The sequence below is a fragment of the Cuculus canorus genome, chromosome 28 (assembly GCF_017976375.1).
Source record: "Cuculus canorus isolate bCucCan1 chromosome 28, bCucCan1.pri, whole genome shotgun sequence".
Classification (NCBI taxonomy): Eukaryota; Metazoa; Chordata; class Aves; order Cuculiformes; family Cuculidae; genus Cuculus; species Cuculus canorus.
The window spans coordinates 675,359-680,179 of NC_071428.1; the positions used below are offsets into that span (position 1 = coordinate 675,359).

At 59.4% G+C, this 4,821-nt stretch overlaps 1 long non-coding RNA gene across 1 annotated transcript; it reads right to left on the bottom strand.

The window, feature by feature from the left end:
- Positions 1-3,121: 3,121 nt before the first annotated feature.
- LOC128849423 (uncharacterized) lies at positions 3,122-4,750 on the bottom strand. Its single transcript, XR_008447384.1, has 3 exons — positions 4,666-4,750; positions 4,452-4,565; positions 3,122-3,260 (listed from the first exon to the last, which is right to left on the bottom strand). It is a non-coding gene; the product is annotated as an uncharacterized LOC128849423 (long non-coding RNA).
- Positions 4,751-4,821: the final 71 nt, after the last annotated feature.

The window sequence follows — 4,821 nt, forward strand, 5'->3', positions numbered from 1 at the left end:
GCCCCACACGGCGCAACAGCGGAGGCACTCCCGGAATGGGATCGGAATGGGATTGGAATGGGGACAAAATGGGACAGGGCCGGGGATTGGGATGGGATCAGGGTGGGATTGGAATGGGGATGGGGATGGGATTGGAATGGGGATGGGATGAAGATGGGGATGGAAAGGGATGAGGATGGGATTGGAATGGGGATAAAATGGGACAAGGTCGGGGATTGGGATGGAATGGGATAATGGGGATGGGGACTGGGATGGGATTGGAATGGGGAGGGGATGAGGATACGATTGGAGTGGGGATGGGATGAGGATGGAATGGGATGAGGATGGGATTGGAATGGGGACAAGATGGGACAGGGTCGGGGATTGGGATGGGATCAGGGTGGGATTGGAATGGGGATGGGATGAGGATGGGATGGGATTGGGATGGGGACAAGATGGGACAAGGTCGGGCATTGGGATGGGGATAGGATTGGGATGGGATGAGGATGGGGATTGGGATGGGATGGGATTGGAATAGGGATGGGATGGGATAGGGTCGGGGACTGGGATGGGATCAGGATGGGATTGGAATGGGGATGGGATGAGGATACGATTGGAGTGGGGATGGGATGAGGATGGAATGGGATGAGGATGGGATTGGAATGGGGATTGGGATGGGATTGGAATGGGGATGGGATGAGGATGGGATTGGGATGTGGACAAGATGGGACAGGGTCGGGCATTGGGATGGGGATAGGATTGGGATGGAATGGGATGAGGATGGGGATTGGGATGGGATTGGAATAGGGATGGGATGGGATAGGGTTGGGGACTGGGATGGGATCAGGATGGGATTGGGATGGGGATGGGGACTGGGATGGAACGGGGACAAGATGGGACAGGGCTGGGAATTGGGATGGGAATGGGATGGGAATGGGGATGGGATGGGATGGGGCGTCTCCAAAGGGATGCGGAGCAGCCGGGATCGGAGCACCCCACGGTTTCCGGCACAATCGGATCCCCCCAAAACACCTCCTCCCCCCAAACCCCAACATTTCCCCCAAGAAACGCTCTTTCCACGCACAAAAATGTACTTTTACCCCAAAAATCGACTTTTATTCAAAAAAATATACTTTCACCCCAAAAAAATCTTCTTCTCCCCCCAAAAAATCTCCTTTTACCCCCAAAAAGCTCCTTCTACCCCAAATAATCCACTTTTATCCCAAATAAAAGCTCCTTTTTACCCCCAAAAATTCTCCTTTTAACCCTCAAAATTCTCCTTTTACCCCAAAAAATCCACTTTTACCCCCAAAAACCCTTTTTCCCTCAAAAACCCCCATATTTACCCCCCCAAAAAAACCCTTTTTTCCCCCAAGAAATAATCTTCCCTCCCTAAAAATAACTTTACCCCCAAAAAACCCAATTTAACCCCAAAAAAACCCACTTTTAACCCCAAAAATGACCTTTTCCCCCCAAATATTTACTCTTTCCCCCCCAAAAAATAACCTTTGCCCCCAAAAACCCTTTTCCCACCCCCAAAATAATATTTTCCCCCAAAGAAATTTATTTTCCCCCCAAAAAAAACCCTTCACCCCCAAAATATAACCCTTCCCCCCAAAAAAAAACCTTTATTCCCCCAAAATAACCTTTTTTTCCCAAAAAAAATCCTTTTTCCCCCAAAAAAAACCCTTTTTCCCTCAAAAAAACCCTCTTTTCTCCCCCCAAAAAATCTATTTCCCCCAAAAAAACCCTTTTTCCCCCCAAAATAACCCCTTTTCCCCCCAAAACCCCCCTCTGGATAAGGGGGTGCAGCCTGGGACCCCCCTTTTTCCCCCCATTGCGTTGAGGTTATGGACCAAAAGGATTCAGAAATCCCAAATTCGGCTTTAATTGCCCCAAAAATGGGTTAAAAAAAGGCCCAAAGTGAAAAAGCTGCAGCCAAAAAAAAAAAATGGGGGGCGCTGTCACCCCCAAAATCTGCCCCCCCTCCACCCCCCCCAAAGGGGGTTGTGGGGTCCCCCATGAACACCCCCTCCTCCAGCACTGGAGCACGAGCGACACCTGCTGGAGGGGACCCCGAAGTGCTGATTGGGGGCAGAGGGGACCCCAAAGTCTTGACTGGGGGGGAAAGAGGGGACCCCAAAGTCTTGATTGGGGGCAGAGAGGACCCCAAACTCTTGACCCGGGGGGAAAGAGGGGACCCCAAAGTCCTGGGGGGGCAGAGGGGACCTCAAAGTCTTGATTGGGGGGGGCAGAGGGGACCCCAAAGTCCTGTCTGGGAAGAGGGGACCCCAAAGTCCTGACTGGGGAGAGGGGCTCTCAAAGTCTTGGTTGGGGGGGCAGAGGGGACCCCAAAGTCCTCTTTGAGGGGGGCAGAGGGGATCCCAAAGTCTTGACTGGGGGGGAAAGAGGGGACCCCAAAGTCCTGTTTGGGAGGGGCAGAGGGGACCCCAAAGTCCTGTTTGGGAAGAGGGGACCCCAAAGTCCTGATTGGGGGGCGCAGAGGGGACCCCAAAGTCTTGACCTGGGGGGAAAGAGGGGACCCCAAAGTCCTGTTTGGGGGTGGGGGCAGAAGGGAGCCCAAAGTCCTGTTTAGGGAGGCAGAGGGGACCCCAAAGTCCTGTCTGGGGGGACAGAGGACCCCAAAGTCTTGACTGCGGGGGGCAGGGGACCCCAAGGTCTTGTCTGGACAGAGGGGACCTCAAAGTCCTGCTTAGGGGGGGACAAGAGGGGACCCCAAAGTCCTGAGTGGGGATAGGGGACCCCAAATTCCTGGGGGGCAGAGGGGACCCCAAAATCCTGTTTGGGGGGGGCAGAGGGGACCCCAAAGTCCTGTTTGGGGGACAAAAGGGGACTGCAAAGTCCTGACTGGGGGGGACAGGAACCCCAAAGTTTTGTCTGGGAAGGGAGAGGGGACCCCAAAGTTGTGACTGGGGCTGGAAAGGAGACCCCAATGTCCAGGGGGACACACAGGGGACCCCAAAGTCCTGACTGGGGGGGGGGGGCAGAGGGGACCCCAAAGTCCCAAATTGGGGGGTGCTGGTGTTGGGGGACCCCAATGTCCCGAGGGTGGGGGGACAGGGGATCCCGGTGTCCTGGGGAGGGGGGGACAGGGGACCCCGGCGTCCCCACGGGAGGGGGGGCTGGTGTTGGGGACCCCAATGTCCGTGGGGGGTGACAGGGGTCCGGGGGGGTCAGTACACGGCCTCGTCCATGTTGTCATCGCTGTCCCCCCCAAAGTCTTCGCCGTTGTCAAAGTACGAGAGGATGTAATCGGTCTCCTGCGGACACGGGGGGGCACCGGGGGGTCACGGGGGGGGACATGGGGACATCAGGGGGACATCGGGGGGCATGGGGACACGGGGGACATCGGGGGGACATGGGGACATCAGGGGGACACGGGGGGGACATGGGGACATTGGGGGACATCGGGGGGACATGGGGACATGGGGGGGCATGGGGGGACACCGGGGGTCACGGAGGGGACATGGGGACATGTGGACATGGGGGGGCATGGGGGGACATGAGGGGGACACGGGGAGTCACGGGGACATGGGGGGGGACAGGGACATCGGGGGAGACGGGGGGACAGGGGAACATGGGGTACATAGGGACATGGGGGGACATGGGGGGACATGAGGGGGAAGACGGGGGACACAATAGGGGTCACGGGGAGTCACAGGGACATGGGGGGACATGGGGACATTGGGGGGACACAGGGGGGACACGGGGGCACATGGGGGACAGGGGGGCACAGGGGAGCATGGGGGACATGGGGGGACATGGGGGGACACGGGGGGCACAGGGGAGCATGGGGGACATGGGGGGACATGGGGGGACACGGGGGGCACAGGGACATTGGGGAGACACGGGGGGGTCACGGGGGGACATGGGGAGGGGGACAGGGGGACACAACAGGGGTCACGGGGAGTCACAGGGACACGGGGGGACATGGGGACATTGGGGGGACACGGGGGGAACATGGGAGGACATAGGGTCATGTGGGGGACAGGAAGGGACATGGGGACATAGGGGGACATGGGGGGACACGGGGGGACATGGGGGGACAGGGGAACATGGGGGACATGGGGACATTGGGGGGACATGGGGGGACACGGGGGGCACAGGAACATCGGGGGGACATGGGGGGACACGGGGGGATATGGGGGGACAGGGGAACATGGGGGACATGGGGGGACACGGGGGGACATGGGGGGACATGGGAGGACATGGGGGGACAGGGGAACATGGGGGACATGGGGGGACACGGGGGCACAGGGACATCGAGGGAACATGGGGGACATGGGGTCACGGGGAGTCACGGGGACATGGGGGGACAGAGGGGCATTGGGGGGACACAGGGGGACACGGGGGCAGAGGGACAGGAGGGGACATGGAGGGACGTGGAGGGACACAGGGGGACATGGGGGGACAAAGGGGGGACCAAGGGGGGGTCACCTCCCCACACGCACCTCTTCGTGCTCCTCCTCATCGTACTCCTCCTCCTCCTCTTCCTTCCCTTCTTCCTCCTCCTCCTTCTCCTCTTCCTCCTCCGATGTCACCTCCTCCTCCTTCTTCTCCAGACTCTGGGGGGGACACGAGGGCGTGCGTGGGGGGGACCCCAAAACCCGGGGGGGGACCCCAAAACCCGGGGGGAGGGGGGCACGGAGCCTTCGGCCTCGTTACCTCCAGCTTCTGAATGGCCTCATCCTTATCCAGCGCCGGGCGGGGGGGGCGGCGAGGGAGGGGGGCGGCACCTGCCGGAAAGGGGGGAAGTGGGGGGAAAAGGGGGAAAAGGGGGGAAGGGGCAAAGGGGGGAAAGGGGGGAAAGGGGGGAAAGGG